General features: G+C 39.9%; 1 protein-coding gene across 3 annotated transcripts in view; it reads left to right on the forward strand.

The window, feature by feature from the left end:
- Nucleotides 1–1,312: 1,312 nt before the first annotated feature.
- HS3ST5 (heparan sulfate-glucosamine 3-sulfotransferase 5) overlaps nt 1,313–19,212 on the forward strand; it is a 445,057-nt gene continuing 427,157 nt past the window's right edge. For all 3 annotated transcript variants that reach the window (XM_077487086.1, XM_077487087.1, XM_077487088.1), the window contains exon 1: nt 1,313–1,593. The gene's annotated coding sequence lies outside the window, so the exon portion shown is untranslated. The remainder of the gene's footprint in view (nt 1,594–19,212) is intronic.

The raw sequence follows: 19,212 nt of genomic DNA on the forward strand, positions 1-19,212 counted from the left end.
TACGTCACCGCGTTACAAACAATCGGAATTTGATGTGACCGTGTGTAGGCAAGACAGTTTGAGCCAAATTCCGTTGGAATTCCGTCGGAAAAACCATCAGAGCTTTTTCCGACGAGAATTTCGATTGTGTGTACGTGGCATAAGAGGGAGGGGCTGGTGAAACAAAAGGTAGTAGCTGTGAGGGATGAACTGATGAGGGAATTAGAAGATTCGGTTGTTAGCTGAAGGCAGGATAGGCCTCCCTGAAGAGATGAATTTTCAGGGATTACCTAAAAGTGGACAGAGTAGGAGATAACTGGACAGATTGGGGTAATGAGAAGACAAGGGAGCTAGAGAGCAGAGGGTCTTGGGGGGAGCGGAGAGGACGGTTTGGGTGATATTAAGAGATAAGATTGGTGATGTAGCTTGGGGCTTGGGGTAAAATTGTAAATGGCTTTGTAAATTATTGCTAGTGTTTTGAATTTTATTTGTTGGGCAATGGGAAGCCAGTAGAGGGATTGGCAGAGATGAGTGGCAGACACTGAATGGTTGGTAAGGTGGATGACTCCGGCAGCAGCATTCATGATAGAACGAAGAGGGGATAGCTTATGGAAAGTTTTTGAGGAGGTTTATGGGGCCAACGAGGAGGGAGTTACAATAGTCAAGACGAGAGATAACAAGGGAGTGAATAAGTTGCTTAGTGGTGTCAACAGTTAGAAAGAGGCGTATTTTGGAGATGTTTTCGGAGGTGAAGTCTACACGATTTGGACAGTGATTGGGTTTGGGTCTGAAAGGACAAATTGGAGTTTAGGATTACATCTAGTACCTTGGCATGATGAGAGGGACTGATGGTTGTATTAATGATTTTGATGGAGAAGTCAGGGAGGGGAGGGAGGTGGGTGGTCACGGGCTGGAGGAAAAAATTATGAGCTCAGTTTTATAAAGTATTGTGTTTGTAAAAATGTAAAAAAAAAAAGGCAATTGCTTGTGTTACACTGATTTCACAAGATTAACGCCATTATCTACTTTGATTGCTAATAAAGCATGGGGTTTGCTATTTTTCTTACAAGATCTTCTGCATAACTAACAAGTTTTTATTTAATAAAATTATATATACTGTATATATATGTGTGTATATATATATACACACATATATACAATAAGGGCAGACTCAATGGACCACTTGGTCTTTTTTTTTTGCCGCCACTTTTCTGTTTCTAAATCGTATATCGATCCAGTAAGGACTGTCCCCTGGAAGTTTCAGTAAGCTAAGAGAGCATGACAGTGTCAGAGGCTTGACTGTGAAAAGACACCTCCTCCCTTCCTCTGAGAGTCAGCTAGTGATTGTGGCTTGCTGAGGCTGGCCAAGCTCATGCTAGCTGAGTGACGTGTGTGCTTCTCTGCAGGAGTGTGCCCTGCACCTGGCTTTACTCTCCCAGGGATGTGCAGAGAGCGAATCCGGAGCCCTGGCGTGTGTATGTGTCACATCTCAGCTCCTCTGCTCACTCCTTCCGCACATATTCTCACATCAGCATCTTCTTAGGATACAGGCTGCAGCAGCATCAGCATCAACCATATGCTGGGGCTCCGCTCTCTCTTACTTAAGGATTGCTGGTAAGTGAGAACATCCTGGAGACAAACGCTCTGCTCTGCACTCTTTATGGGCTAGGATATATATATATAGACATCTATAGACTTATATTTAGAGCTAGATATTGAAGATTTTATTTGTACTTGGGGGATGATTTATAAACCTAAATGCAGAGGTCATTTCACATAGGTTTGTTGCCTATAGGGGCTTGTTCTATAGTATGGGCAGTTGTCTGAATTGTCACATTTCAAGAGTTGGACTAGCTTGGATTGTTCAGTTTTTAGATGTGGTTTATTTTGTTTGTAAGAGTCATATGAAATGCTATAACTGCCACTGGTAGAGCAGTTGGAAAAGGGTCAGTGTAGCTTCACCTGGCCACTCTCTGCTAGGTCCACTACTGATCTCATGAAACTAGTAGCTCTAGGATGTTAGTTAGGATACTACATTGTATAAGAACATATATTGACACTTGTCTTCGAAATGATTATAATGTGTATAATGCTATTAAGGAATGATCCTTTAAGCTTCTTTATGCATTGATTTAAGCCTTGTATTTATCACAGAAGTATTGATCCATGATAGCGTTACTTTTATTATTAAAGAAGTAATAATATTGAATTATGCACTGCTCATGCTGCTTGCGTTTTTCCATATTTATCAGATTTCTCTGCACTCAAGATTTTAAACACATTGACACAGTTATCCTTTTTTTTTTTTTTTTTACTTTTCTTGTGTTTTGCTGTGTGCTGTTGCAATTAGTTCTTCTCTAATGACTTACACAGGCATTCATGAGTTGTGGTAGAACTACAATTTTCATGCAGCAGGGCATGCTGGGGATTGTAGTTCCTCCACAACTTCTGATTGTCTTAAAATGTCTATGGACGTAAGTCGAACCGTCTAGATAGTTATTAATTATTCCAAAAACAACTGTGGGCATAAGTGTACACAGTCTGTTGCATCAGGGTGTGCACCCCAAAGCTCAAACATATTTGGATGTGTGTGAACGTGTGTATATGTATATATATATATATATATATATATATATATATATATATATATATATACTGACAGTGTCAGCAGAGGAACCCTGTTATGGGTCTTTGATGAAACATCAGGGGTCTAAACAGGGGGGAATCTGCATCAGACAGGTTGATTTAGGGTGTGCCTTGGCACAACTGGCACACCCTGTGCGCACTCCTATGACTGTGGGGTTGATTTACTAAAACTGGAGAGTGCAAAATCTAGTGCAGTTCTGCACAGAAACCAATCAGCCTCCAGTTTTTTTTTTGTTTTTTTTTGTCAAAAGCTCTTTTGAACAAGCTGAAGTTAGAAGCTGATCGGTTACCATTCATAGCTGCATCAGATTTTTCACTATCTAGTTTTAGTTAATCAACCCCATGTCTCAGAGAGAACCTCTGGCCCTAAGCAAACCTGTTTTCAGCTTCACAACAAATCATTCATTCTGAACAGATTTTCCCATCTGGACACTACAGGTCCCCCTAAATAAGGCTGATGTCTGGGGTGTCTGAGCAATGCATAAATATGCAGGCTAAAATGAAACAAGTGTCCATACTTCCAGCATGTACTGTTCTCCCAAGAAGGGGCCAAGGATATAGCTATAAGTACATGGTCTGGAATTGGTTAGACATTGGAAGCTCATACTTGCTTGACATAATTTGGGGAAATCACGCTGAGTATTAAAAAAATAAAATAAATATGAGAAGATTTGTTGTGTGAGGATGAGAAAAATGTGTAGTCCCTGTCATCTGGGTGTCATGCCATTCAGGTGTCAATTAACCGGAGTGAATGTAGATGTTTCCCGACAAGCGTCCATACTCAAATCACAGTTGCACAATCAGATCTTCTAACTGGCATTTGAGGTTTATGGCTTTAGGCCCACAATAAGAAAGCAACTTTTCCAGTGCCACAAAGTGCTATGACCACAGGTGAAATATTTTGCTCATGCATCATATAAAAGATTAAAGCAAAAATATCTGTATTTGAATAGTATCATCAATGTACATGTGCTCTAAAGGTCAAACCATGCTTATATGAAACAATTGATATTGTAATTGTGCTTAAATGTAATTTATTGTGTATGTTCTCACTTTATATATTTTTGTATTGCTAAAGAGTCAGCTTTGCCTTGGGTTTGTCCTTCCTGGTAATATCCATTGTTTTGCTCACACCGTGTATGAAATCTGCTGTGCGTTGTAATTGTGTATGAATTGGGCTTGTTATTTTATGTTGATGGTATATACATACTGTGTGTAATGACGGGCAGCAAGTTGCCTTCAGCAATACCTTTATCTGGATAACAATGGGTGTTAACAAAACAGAGCTGCTTTTCATTTGCTGGTTGTTCTTAGAGCTCAGGTTGCTGTAATATGCTCCAAAGCTGTGTAAGGGGTTTTAAAGTACATCCAGGACACAGCATATGTAAATGCAGTAGAGTAAATAGTGCACAGTTCACATATAAATACATGGCATAAGTACAACTCAGGTGCTCCATTGCCTAGAGGGAATGCACAAGTGACTATATGATTTATAGTTCCGTCTGGATCTGTTTGGGAAGCATACATTATGCCGACGGATGCAATTATAAGTATAGCATATTAATTCAGAAGTAGATTCTTATGTTTCGCTTATATTTGAGGTATATTTTTGGGTCTACGATGGCTCCATGCTGCATTTGGATGCAATATACAGCATTTTTAATGTGAACCGTTTGAGATCTTTAAGTACATTTATACACTGTAATTCTACATACTGTGTGTTCACTGGGTTTAACAGCGTTACACAGATCACATGACTACCACTAATATAAAAATAGATGGGGGTTTTGGTATCAGGAATCTGGTAATCATTTGCAGTAACTTTCAATTGACATATTCATTTTATAGAAATGTTATTTTAGAAGGAGAACATTTATTGCGAGATGTGCAGTAAGTAAAAGTTTGAATGATAATCCCTTAAGTAACATCATGATCTGGCTTTTATTATTGTCAAAAAAATCCCTTTACATGAATGCAAATATTTGATAACTGTTTTTTTATCTGTACTAATATTGTGTTAGTTGTGTCGGTCTGATACATATGTAAATTAGTTGTAGATTTAATTATGATATGATGCAATATTGCATTGTATATTTTTTTAACAACCGACTGTAATTTGCTTAAGCAGCTTTTATATTAGCATTGAAACATTGCCATAATGTACACGTGATTTTTTTTTTTAACTATACAACTGGAATACAAAAATATTGTTGGCATTTATCACCTTAGCAGTGAAATATTCTTATGAATGTGAATTAGGTAACCCTCATCAATAACTTGATCTAAACCAGTGGTTCTTAAACTTTTTTTCAGTCATCGACCCATCTAAGAAACTGATGAAAACTATGGACCCCCCCCACCCCCATCAATAAATATTTATTTAAATACTACTTTGCTTGCAATAAATGTACACTATGTACTTTATTTAATTGAAATTTGATTACATCATACAAATATGGCTTAAACAATCTTTGCAAAACCTCACTCCTTTTCATGCAAAAAGTAATGACCACACATTAACAAAAAACAATTACTGTATCTTGTGTACATTAAACAAAACAATGTTAATTCTGCTTAAATCTACTTTTACTACTAGAAAATAAGCACTTGCTATTATGGAGTGGCACAAGATGGCAGTTGTGCATAGAATGATGATACAAATTTAAATGGTAAAAATGGGCCAACAACAAGTCAAGAGGCGCTTAGTGGTCAGCGCTATAAGTAGTGTCAGGGTGCATTTTCTTTCATTTGTTTCAATGGGAAACTATTGATTGGGACAAGGGGGAGGAGTGTATAGTGAATGTAAATATTATTGTTTATCTGACCTTTCATGGACCCCCCTGACACCCATCCATGGACCACTTAGGGTTTTATGGATCTTAGTTTAACCACTTAAGGACCGCCTCCTGCACATATATACGTCGGCAGAATGGCACAGCTGGGCACAAGCATGTACCTCTACGTTGCTTTTTAAGTGCCCAGCCGTGGTTCGGGAGTGCGCCGCCGGCCGTTCCTGAGCTCTGTGACCGTGGCCGTGGACCAGCGGACCCGATCACCACTGGTGTCCCGCAATCGGGTCACAGAGCTGAAGAATGAGGAGAGGTCTGTGTAAACAAAACTCTCCCCGTGCTTCCTACTGTGGCTGTCACCGATCGTCTCTTCCCTTTTATAGGGAAAGACGATCAGTGATGTCACATGCCAGGCCATGCCCCTACAATAAAAAAAAGCACATAACGTCATACATAACACTACACTGCCACCTAGTGGTTAACTCCTTCATTGCCAGTGCCATTTACACAGGAATCAGTGCATTTAAATAGCACTGATTGCTGTATAAATGACAATAGTCCCAAAAATGTGTCAAAAATGTTTGATGTGTCTGCCATAATGTCTCAGTCACAATAAAAATTGCTGATCGCCGCCATTACTAGTAAAAAAAATATTAATAAAAATACTATACAACTATCCCCTATTTTGTAAACACTATAACTTTTGCGCAAACCAATCAATAATCGCTAATTGCGATTTTTTTTTACCAAAAATCTGTAGAAGAATACATATCGGCCTGAACTGAGGAAAAAAATGTTTTTTTATATATTTTTGGGGATATTTATTATAGCAAAAAGTAAAAAATATAGCATTTTTTTCAAAATTGTCACTGTATTTATGTTTATAGCACAAAAAATAAAAACCGCAGAGGTGATCAAATACCACCAAAAGAAAGCTCTATTTGTGGGAAAAAAAGGACGCCAATTTTGTTTGAGAGCCACGTCGCACAACCGCGCAATTGTCAGTTAAAGCAACGCAGTGCCGAATCGCAAAAAGGGGCTTGGTCCTTTGGCTGAAAATTTGTCCGGGGCTTAAGTGGTTAAGAACCAAGACCAAGACCAAGGGTCAAAAATTTTACCACACATTGTAGCAGTTTCAGGACAAGCAGATTTCTCACCTATCTTTGATTTTGTTGAGATGGCTTCCTGTTCTTTATACTCTTTAGGATCACCTTCTCAGTAATTGAGTTTTTGTAAATTTTGTACCATGTCCTAAAAAAACATTATAAGCGATATTTGCCTAATATTCTGACTTGCTAGGTTATCATTGCTAGCAAGAGTGTTGCATATTTTTTGCCTCGCTTGCTTTATATATATATAAAATGTCCAGCGAGTTGAATCAAAATTCCTTCTTATTTCTTTATGCCTAACATGAATAAAAATTAAACCAAACAATGTTATGGTTACTAGTACGCATTTGTACATTAAAAGGTGGAGCTAGAGCTCTGTGGCCTACATAGCATGTTCTAAATGTGCCCCCAGCTTCTATCTTCTGCTTGTTTGGTTAAGCTTTGAAAACGAAAGCTAGAAGCTGACTGATTGCCATGCATACTTGCTCCATTCTTAGTAAATTCCCCCTATTGCCTGCATATCTTTAGTATCCAAACAATGATGGCAGGTAACCTGGGCCATCTTACTAGCACCAATGTCCCCTGGGCAAAGTAATAGTCTGGGGCCCCTACAATGGAGACAGTGCAGGTAAACAGACATCAAGTAGGTAGGAGGCAGAAAAGCGGAGCTTCCCCTTTTGGGTGGAGCTTCGCATTAACTACATGAAAAACCATTCTGTACAGCAAAGTGGCCAACAGTGGGAAAATACTACATACATAAAGTAACAAAGCTGTCCTTTGAATATAATATATCTGCTAGATTGATGCCTCCTCAGCACTCTGACCCCTCTACACCCCAGATATCCCCTCAGCACTCTGATCCCTCTATACCCCAGATATCCCCCCAGCACCCTGACCCCTCTACATCCCATATACCCCCCAGCACTCTGACCCCTCTACACCCCAGATATCCCCCCAGCACGCTTATCCCTCTACACCCTAGATATCCCCCCCACCATTGTAACCATATACCAAGATACCCCTTGTATTGTGACCCTACTACATCCCTGATACCCTCTACACTGTAGCCTCTCTACATCCTTCATGACACCATCCACAATGCTACTTCCGTAGGTGGGCTTTCAGTGCTGCTGACTCAGCAGCTCCCACTCCAGCTCCTACCCCGTAGCCTTCGAGTCCCTAACATTGAAGTTGCATGGGACGGGTCAGAGCATCACTGGCACTCCGGCCCCGCCCCTCCCTGCTGGCTGTGAAATAATAGGTATCATTCTGCACAGCATGGTGCACTGCTGCCAGCCTGCCTCCCCTGTGTATACATCACTCTCAGTGCCATCATGGGGACCCCAATTTTGGGGCAGCGTGGGCTCAAGGACTAGCTGCTTTGGGGAAAGTGCAGGGCCCCCCGTGCAGCTGGGGCCCCTGGGCAGTGCCCAGGTGTGCCCTCTCATTAAGACAGCACTACAGGTAACACTTGCTGTGCCTGTGGTATGATAGGCACTTGTAGAACAAAACTCTAAAGAAAAATCATTTTTGTTGCAATCCAATAGAACATCCTATAACTGTGACCTTTTATTGGAACAGCAATATGCTCCATGTAGAAATACAATTTAATTAAAAAATTACCTCTAATGCAGAATTTCTTTTTTTTGTTTTAGATAAGGTAAGGAATGTTTACAACCACCATTGTTATTTTTTATTAGTTTTTTTTTATCCCATTGGGGAGTCCCATAGAAAGTGGAAATATCTTCAAAGTGATGGGAAATCCCACCTTGGATAGTTAAAAACAGAACAGGTTTATCTATTGGAAGACTACCCCTCACCTCAAGTTCCAGTAGCAATCATAACATTTAGAATTTTTTATCACTTTTTATGCTGTTACAATTGCCACCAAGACAAATATAGAGAGCTAATCTCCTCAGCAGGGACAGGTACCAATAAAAAGCTGACAGGGGTTCCAACCCCTCCATACGTTGTTCAAAACTTAAATGTTCTGGAATCAGATTCACTTTGAGACAAACTACATAAAAGGCTAGGTTCAAACATGCATGGTGCGAATTGAAGCATCTATTTTCACAGCTACAGTATTTGACAAAGTAGTTGTTCAGCGTTTCAGGTCAGTTTTTTGATCAGGATCAGGTCAGGTTTACATCAGGATCAGGTCAATACTCCCTGTATTTGTCCCTTTGACCATTGTTACATAGACAAAAAGTGATGAGAAATTAAAAAAATGTTGCAGGTGTCACCAGGAAAAAAGATGAGGGTATAGTGACAAATGTCTTAGCCCCTGTACACATGGTCGGAGATTTCGACAACCAAATCCGTCGGATTTTGTCCGTCGGATTTTGTCCGTCGGATTTTGTCCGTCGGATCTTGCCCGAAACTGTTGCATACACACGGTCGGACAAAGTTGTCGAAAAATCCAATCTTTCAGAACGTGATGACGTAATTTCGTTACGAGGGGACTACATTCAGGCTAGTAGCCATTAGCTTTGATGTAGGAGTTTGATCTGAGCATGCGTGGCACTTGGTCCGATCAAAATTCTCTACACATGATGGGAGTATGTCCGATCGGACCAGTTTGTCGGAAAATATTTCCAACAAGTTGGAAAATTGGATCCGACGGATATTCCGACGGAATCAGTCTGATGCATACCACACACAGTCGGATTATCCGACAACACAGTCCGATAAGACACATTCCGCCGGATTCTCCGACCGTGTGTACAAGGGCTAAGAGGGGAAATCCCCTCACTTTGGAGAGACTTCCTCCCGCTTCCTGCTATATTTATAGGACACAAAGTAAAGAAAAATCGCCCTAATGGAACACAGACAGCAAAAGCCATAACCAACAATATGTTAAAAAGTTATTTTTCTGCCCAAAAAAACTTTATATTACAACCATGAAAAAAAAATAAAAAATCAGCACTTAAGATTTATCTGCCTGCTACATTTTCGGTGCAGGTTGAAAACATCTTTTGAGGACAGGGGTGAAATCAGGATTGATAAAGAAAAATTGCTTCTATGAAACATTGTTAGTCATTTTACCTTTGCTTCACTAACAGCTGGGGATCTATCTCTTCTAGGCACAACCTGTGCTATGCTTGATATTGTTCAAGAGTCACTTCTATTCAGAAAGGAAGAATAGCATGGGAATTGAACACTTTGACTGTATATCATACCAGAACGTGTGACCTTTGCTCTCTAAGAAAGCTTTCTTTGAGAGTATTGATCGGGGATAAGTTAAATATCACAGTATCATAGACTATGCAAATAAATATAATAAAATGTAGATTAAACTATGTCTTAAAAGTGCTTTTTTTTTTTTTTTACATCATAGAAACAGAATCTTACATTTTCGTATTGAAGCTTGTAACTACAAGCCCTCCATGTATTAAAATATAAAGAAGTTAAACATTTATGTGATCAGAATAAGAAATGATGCTTAACAACATTCTAAATATTTAACAAGCTAATCAAAAGCTGCATTAATTTGAATCTTGGGAAAGACATTTCAGCTATTGCTTGTTCTACTGATATTAGTTTATGAAGTTGTCTTTGTACATGCTTATTCTATAAAGCATACTTTCCTAAAGTGTTGGACATAGAAGTATACTTCCTCTCTTTCAATATTACATGGCAAGATGCAAAGGCTGGCACTAGACTGATAGACATATTTTGTTGAAAATACTGGATAAAAGAACAAAAACCTAACATACAGTCTTCCTACATCTATGGATGAACAAATCACTCCCCTGGGATTTTAACAGAGACCTGAACAGTTTGGCCTACAATTTTCTGCCCTGCTTTTTTTCCTCTTTTTTTTTCAGTCATAGGATGTTGGGTGGAAAGGGAAAACAAGGCCATCAAATAAGTGAATTTCAGCAGGTTCATCAGGAACAGGCCGATATTTGGAAGCATAAGTATATTGCAAGCATAAGCATGTCAATTTACAATTACACTGAATCTACCAGCTATTATGGTTGTGCAGTAGTTGTTCCTAATACTGAAACTAAACTCATCGGCCACTTTATGTGGTACACCTTGCTAGAACCAGGTTGGACCCTCTTTTGACTTCAGAAACAGCCTTAATTCTAGATGGCATAGATACAACAAGGTGTTGGAAACATTCCTCAGAGATTTTGGTCCAAATTGACATGATAGCATCACGCAGTTGCTGCAGATTTGTTGGCTGTACATACATGATGAGAATCTCTTGTTCAACCACGTTCCAAAAATCCTCTATTGGATTGAGCATCATGTTCAAGAAGCCAGCTTGAGAAAAGTTGAGCTTTGTGGCATGGTGCATTAGCCTACTGAAAGTAGCCATCAGAAGATAAGGGATGAACATGGTGAACAACGATAGTCAGGTAGGCCATGGCATTTAAACGATGCTCAATTGGTACTAAAGGGCCCAAAGTGTGCCAAAGAAATATCCCCCACAGCATTACACCACCAGCAGCAACCTAACTGTTGATACAGGATGGATTCATGCTTTCATGTTGTTTTACGCCAAATTCTGACCCTGCCATCTGAATGTCACTGTGGAAAAAGAGACTCATCAGACCAGGTAAAATTTTTCCAATCATCTATTGTCCACTTTTGGTGAGCCTATGCAAATTGTATCCTCAGTTTCCTGTTCCTAGCTGACAGGAGTGGCGCCCATTGTGGTCTTCTGCTGCTGTAGCCCTACCGCTTCAAAGTTTGATGTGTTGTGCATTCAGAGATGGTATTCTGCCTACCTTGGTAGTAATGAGCGGTTACTTGAGTTACTGTTGCCTTTCTATAATCTCAAACCAGTCTGCCCATTCTCCTCTGATCTCTGACATCAATAAGGCATTTTCATCCACACAACTTCCGCTCACTGCATATTTTGTCTTTTTCAGACCATTCTCTGTAAACCCTAGAGATGGTTGTGTATGAAAATCGCAGTAGATCATCAGTTTTTGAAATATTCAGACCAGCCCATCTGGCACCAACAACCATGCCACGTTCACTTAAATCCCCTTTCTTCCCCATTCTGATGTTCGGTTTGAACTTCAGCAAGTTGTCTTCACCACATCTAGATGCCTAAATGCATTGAGTTGCTGCCATGTGATTGGCTGATTAACAATTTGTGTTACCAAGCAATTGGAGAGGTGCACCTAATAAAGTAACCAATGAGTGTATTCTGGTGTCACAAAACTCTCTGAAGTTTTAGAAGCATTAATAAAAATCTATCCACACATATACTTATATATCAGTAATCTAACGTCATAATAATGTCATGATTCTGCTCTGTCCTCCCTCTAGCTGCTGGACTGGAATCTCTTTCCCTTACCCCTGCCAGCAGTTTCTGTCTGTTGCAGGACTGCAGAAACAGGGGGAGGGGTAACATTTACTGCCACTGCCACTAATGCAGGTGGGGAATGTACAGATGGAGAGTTCACTGCCACTACCCTCCCCCCACCCTCACATTAGTAGTCAGTGGTCGTGAATATTTACTCTCCATTCCCCATCTGCACTGGTGGTCAGTAGCAGTGAATGTTAACCCCCCACCCCCCCACCTTGCATTGGTCCTCATGGCAGTGAATTGTTAACCTAAGACCCCCTTTTCCTACATTTTCGGTCATGCCTGTTAAAGTTAACCCTCTCCCCTACATTGGTGGTCATGGGAGGTGTTCAGTTTCAATGCCACTGACCACCAATGTGGGGGAGGAGGTTAGTAATACTGACACAGATGCTGGGGGTTATTACTGTGTACACTAATACCCGTGCTGGGGGTTTTATTGTGTTCACTGACATCAATGCTGAGGGTTATTATTGCATGCACTGACATCTGTGCTGTCAGTTTTAGAGGTTATTAATGCATCCACTGACAACTGTTTTGAGGGTTATTAATGCATTCACTGACTGCAATGCGGGGGGTTAGTCTTGCATCTGGGGAAGGGTTGCAATTTGACATTATTACCCTGGGCACTGGTTGACCTTCTCCTGCCACTAGTTGCTTAAAATGGGCCAATTACACAGTCACAAGCAATTTTTCTTAAAACATGAGGCATGTGTGTGTGCACATGTAAGGAGGCTTCCAATAAAGTGATATAAAGCCTCTTCATGGACAACATTAATATGCAGTGGCCCATTTGTTTCATGGCAGATTAGGCCCCGACCATTCTTAGGGCCTATGACAACAGGCTTCAATGGGCAAATGCAGTGTGCTTGTGTCACCAGCTTGAGACACTTCTGAGATCATTCAGAATTCATTGCAGGTGTAGTTAATCTGCATTTGAACTGCATTTGCATTCTCATAGACTTGAATTGTTAGAGAAGATGTTCTGAACAAAAGTGAACAAAAGCCCATCAATGCAGACCCTTAGAATTCTATGTTGTCCCATCAGCTGCCATTATTCAGACTGTATTCTAATTTAGGTAGACCAGTTAATTTCACTAAAGTTATCATAAAGCACATAAGGACACTCATTGCAAAAGATTAAGGGCACTTTTTGCAAAATGCAGTATAACCTCTGCATATGTGAAGGGTTCTTCACTAGAAGAGTAATGAAATCACAGGAACTGGTTATATCAGTTTCAATAGGCTGCTTCAAAAAAATGTGTGGATGCTTTCATAAAAATGCAAAACATAAATTACTACTTACATTTATGGGTGATACAGAATACATGATATGGGGTTATCTGACTGGATTCAGTAAAGATTTTTTTCCATTATTGGAGCAAACTAGTTTGCGGTCCATGAGGTGCCTGTGCTCTCTCTAATTAGAAACCCACATCATTGTGTGAGTCCTATGTCATGGATGTACTCTATAATTATTTTGTATTTAAATATTAAAAATACAAATAGTAAATAGCAGTAATAATTTTAAAAGTTGTCTAAAGTTATAGCGACTCTGCAGTTTGTGCCACCAAATGCCATTCCGTTGAATGTTACTGAGTAACCAACACTTCTGGAAGTGTCAATCTCCAGTGTTTTCCTGCTGATTCCTCCTGCTAACCTCCTTGTTACTACTGTGACTTGTAGTGAAGAAGTGGAAGCTGGCAAGAGGAACCACTGAACGCAGTGGGGAACATAGGAGATTGATACTTCTAAAAGTGTCAGTTTCTATGAAGACTTCTGAGGAAGATTTCAATAGAGTGGTGTGCTCAGAATTGCAGGTAGCAGGATATCTTTTGCAGGTAGATCTTTTGCAGGTAGATCTTTTTGGACATTTTTATTTTGACTGGGTCACTTTAAAAAAAAATAAAGCAGAATTCAACCAGATTTTCTGATCATAGGTCACCCTGGACCCACCCCAGCCTGTGACTGGACAGCAAAAAAAGAAACAGTACAATGAGGACCAAATCTCTCTGTTACTCTTTTTTTATTTTCCTATCGGCATGCTCCTTGCCAGTATCTTTCTCCTGACCCCTTCGCTCCACTATACATCGAGTGAAAAAGGTTGCTAATGGGTCAAATTACCTTATCCTTACCTTATCCTTATCCTTACACTACTTACATTTAAAAAAAATAAGTTTGGTTATGTATTCACGACTACAAAGCTGCATTAAAGTGGAAGTAAACCTATTAATTTAACTGTTTCCGAAAAAAGTTACATTCAAGTCATGAATGATAACTGTCACAGTTGCTTGTTCTCTCAACCTAACTGTCAAGCCATCAAATGGCTGGTGCCATAACTGATGTGCAGCACCATGGCAATTGCATTTCAAACGGAAGCAAAGAGGGCAGCTACTTAAAACTGTAAAGGATATACATTCACCCATACCAGAAGTCTTGGTTATTTCACTTTGTTCTTAATCTATATGGGAGCAAGGAAAGGTGAGGACAATCTAATGGGTGGCAGGGGAGTTAGGTCACCATTGTCCCTTTGTCCTGCATGGTCAAAAGAACAGTTTTATTTACCCTATTGTTAAGAAATATGAACTTTTCCTAAATAATTCAACTTTCATCTCCCCAATTAATCCCTACAAGAAATGATGTTCAGAAATGATATAATTGATTGACTACCTTGTGTGCGATGACAAGATTTTGTATGTTTTGACAAGTGTAGACATGGAAGAGTGCAGACAATGAAGAGTTCTACTGAGCAGATATATTAATTTGCGATTTATAATTGCTATTCTGCTGCTCGCTCAGAGGTCATTATTAAATCTGACTGTATCAATAACACAGAAAACATCACATGCTGCGACGGTGGCACCATTACCTTCAAAGAGCAAACTGTTGCTGGCCTTGCCTGCCATTAGTCATCTCATTTTATGAAAAATGTTTCACTTGTCATTGCAGTTATGACAGATCTGAATACTGCCAATTGACCTTCAGTATCAGAAATCATTAAGAAACATGTGCAGCTAATGGCTAATTCTTTTTTAGTTTAGCGACTATTACAGCAAGATTCCTATTATCTTTATTATAGAAGCTGCAATATAACAATAATTTTCTATTAAAAAATCCCTACTGTATATAGCTATTGTTACTTGTATCATGCATGTTACCACCAAACTTAGGGGTAGTAAACCATATTAAAAAAAAAGGTCCCCCTCTGGGTAATGTCATACTGTGCTAGTATGAATACTAGCACATTATGATAGACATACTTGTGAAACAGATCTCTCCAGTGCTGCTCTGTCATTACTGACAGGTAATCCATCTTCCTTCCAGGGTGGCAGACTCTGGCCACTTTAATGGCTGAGCTGCAATGATGTTACCTCCACACATGAGTTGTAGCCACGGCACAGCTTTTTCACCTTTAGGCTGGGTTCACACTGCTGCGGGGGGAGATCCGGATGTGATTCGCATCCGATCTCCGTAGCGATGCGAGATCAGCCATACAGATAGTATGGCTGAATTCGCATCGCTCCCGCAGCAAACTCGCACGGGACCCTTTTTTTGGTCTGCAACAGAATCGGATCGCATGGGTGTTCACACCATGCGATCCGATTCCTGTGCGAGTCGGCAGATCGCATTGCGATATGCGGACGGATCTGGGGGTGTCATTAACATATCATTGACACTCCCAGCCGTCCGCATAGGGCAGTGTGAACTGCCGGCGGGAGTAATGCGATGCGGGAAAACGCACCTTACTGTCCATTGAGAGTGCAGTGCGCTTGCACCAATGCTGTCACTGGCTGCTTTACATCAAAATATCTTCTAAATGGTAGCACATTTAGGAGATTTTTACTGTTTTACCTGTAGGTACAAAACAATATAGGGGTTCTACTTTTTTTTTTTTTTGAAATCATACTTACCTAGGTGGATGTGTCATCAATCCAATGCTCCATCTTGTCCCCTGATTGCTCAGGTCTCTATGCTCCGCGAGCAGAGAGCTGATAACTGTCAGTCACCCCTGTCTGCTCTGCCCCCCCGGCGCGCACACACACACACACACACACACACACACACACACACACACACACACACACACACACACACACACACACACACACACACACACACACACACACACACACACACACACACACACACACACACACACACACACACTGGACTGTGAAGGGAACGGGAGTGGCTGGCTAAGGCTTTCAGTGGCTTAGAGGCTGAGCCAGGTGCTGGTCCAGACATCTGGGTGGATCCCAGCCTTGACCAGCTCTGTGACTTTGGACGACAGAGGGCTTCAGCCCATCAGTGCAACCTTATCAGTGCCTATCAGTGCCCATCAGTGCAGGCTACCAGTGCAGCCTCATCAGCGCACATCAGTTAAGAAGTAAAATTACTTATTTGTAATATTTTATAACAGAAACAAAGAAAAAAGTTTTTTTTTCAAAACGTTTGTTCTCTTTTCATTTGTTTCGCAAATAATTAAAAACCAAGTGATACTTAAATACAACCAAAGAAAAGCTCTATATGTCTAAAGAAAATAATAAAAATTTAATATGGGTACAGTGTTGCATGAATGCACAATTGTCATTCAAAATGCAACAGCACTGAAAGCTGAAAATTGGCCTGGTCAGAAAGGGGGTGGAAGTGCCCAGTAGGCAAGTGGCTAAATTATACTAAGTGGCAGTTTATAATATATATACAGTATGTAGTCAAGAGGAGCAGCTGCATTATTTTTAGCTTTGTTGCTAGTCCCTAGTACTCTGCAGCCCTAAATGGACCCATGTCAGTCCTCTTGCTATCTCATTTAAATGTTGCTGTTCATGGAGTTTGTTGTAAACTTTTAATGCTCCATTTCTCTTGCCCCGCAATCCCGAAATAAAAGCTGTGAAATCTATGTGCACAAATCCATGTTGCCTCTTTTCATTTTTTTACTTCCTTCATCTCTCCTCTCCTTATTGGCTAGGAAGGGAGGCAGACTTAACAGACAGAATGTTGAATGCAATGCCAATTTATACACTGAGTTTTCACATTTATCTAGGGATTGTTAGAGAGCAGTGACATAAGAGTGGAAGCAACAAAGAGCTTACAATAGCACCTATGCACAGGTTTTGTTAGCAAGAGGAATCTGGGTCACTTTAAATACCTGTAAGCCATAACAGTCTGTCTTTCGGAACTAAGAACTATTAACTTCATAATAGAAAAGTGTCAGTTCTTCTGTAAGTAGTTTCCGTCAGCAATAAAACAGGCAACATTATATAGATTATATTGTATCATCCTTTTTTCCACCTTACATACAGAATGCAGAATACTTTATTAATCCCAAAGGGAACCTGAGAAATTGTTACGACTCAGACGCACTTAACAAAGACAACACAAGATCACAACAATAGACTAAACAAGATGCAAAAACACAACAAAATTACCAATAACAGCCATTAACACAAAATAACAAAACTAAAAGTACACTACAAATAAAACATCCATACAATTAAAATACAACATAGAAAATAACACATATTAAAATAACAGGCAAACTACCAAATTCAAAAAATACACTGCTTTCTCTAACACCACCCCAGATAATAACCAACACAATACCAACATACTATAAAAACAACACAAAATCCTGATCATAAACAATCAGAAGTAATTCATCACCTCCGGCCCTCACAGAAAGGAATTATTACAGGTTTGCATTTAGGTTTTAAATGTATTCTCATTAGGTGCAGTCATAAACATGAGCCTGTACTCGGTAAATGAAAGAAATTATAGGATCAAAATTGCTTAAAAAATGAAGAGTTTTGTAAACTTGAAAAGATTTGCTGTTGAGACACTGAAGGTAGTTGTCTGTATCTGAATAGGTGTAATGTGCTTTGACTGTAGACAGTTCCTTGACTGCTGGGATTTCGACAGCATCAGATGGCAGTTGGACTGCCTATGGGGAATAACAGACTAATTCAGACAGTGTTTTGGCTATTGTCATAAGGGTTTTTTCTCCTTTTCTTGATGACATAGGTACTACCTGATAAACACATATACATGTTCTAATGAAAAGATCTGTCAATCTTTTTTACTGTAAGATAAACCATCATAAACTAGACCTGATTAGTGTTAAAACTTACTCACTTTTTTTATTAATTTTTTTGGACTTACTGGAAAAGTTAAGACCTACATAGACAATAGCTAAATACATTGATGTCTGAGCTAAAATCCTTGTTTTTTTTTTAACTGCTTCCAGACCAGCCGCTGCATTTATAATGCAGCAGGTTGGCTCCCCTGAGCGAGCCATCGCAGCTGAGCGTCGGCTCCTTAAGACGCCTCCGGCGGCGCGCATCCAAATCGTGTCCCTGGAGTCAATGCGAGTGACACACATGATTGCTTGTTTACCGAATGAGATTGAGGATGTGTGTGTAAACTCCCAGTTCTTTCAGGGGAGTAGAGACAGATCGTGTGCTCATACTAAGCATGAACACCGATCTCTCTCCTCCCCTAGTCAGCCCCACCCCCCTACAGTTAGAACACACACTAGGGAACACGGTTAACCCCTTGATCGCCCCCTAGTGTTAACCCCTTCCCTGCCAGTGTCATTTATACAGTAATCAGTGCATTTTCATAGCACTGATTGCTGCATAAATGTCACTGGTCCCAAAAATGTGTCAAACGTGTCAGATTTGTCCGCCGCAATATCGCAGTCCCAATAAAAATCATTACTAGTAAAAAAAATTATAATAATAATAAAAATGCCATAAATCTATCCCCTATTTTGTAGACGCTATAACACTTGTGCAAACCAATCAATACACGCTTATTGCAATTTTTTTAACAAAAATATGTAGAATACAGATCAGCCTAAACTGTGATTCTGATATTTATTATATCAAAAAGTAAAAGATATTGGGGGTTATTTTGTAAAGGAAAATTCACTTTGCACTGCAAGTGCGGTTGGAAGTAAAGTCGCTGTAGATCCGAGGGGGGCATGCAAGGAATATAAAAAAACTGCTGATTTTATCATCCAATCATGTACAAGCTAACACTCATTTCAGATCTACCCATTAGATTTAGAGAGACTGCACTTCCAAGTGCACTTTCAGTGCAAAGTAGATTTGCCTTTCATAAATAACCCCCATTGTGTTTTTTTTTTTTGAAATTGTCGCTTTGCTTTTGTTTATAGCGCATAAAAATAAAAAACACAGAGGTGATCAAAAACCACCAAAAGAAAGCTCTATTTGTGGAGGAAAATAGGATGCCAATTTTGACCATGTGATTGGAGCAGAGATCAGTGTTCACTAAATGAAAGCCCAGTCCTCCACAGTTAGTAACACACCCCTAGGAACACTTAACCCCTACATTGCCACCCCCT

This window comes from Lithobates pipiens, unplaced genomic scaffold, assembly GCF_037356315.1.
Source record: "Lithobates pipiens isolate NorthernLeopardFrog02 unplaced genomic scaffold, aLitPip1_a1.2 Scaffold_18, whole genome shotgun sequence".
Classification (NCBI taxonomy): Eukaryota; Metazoa; Chordata; class Amphibia; order Anura; family Ranidae; genus Lithobates; species Lithobates pipiens.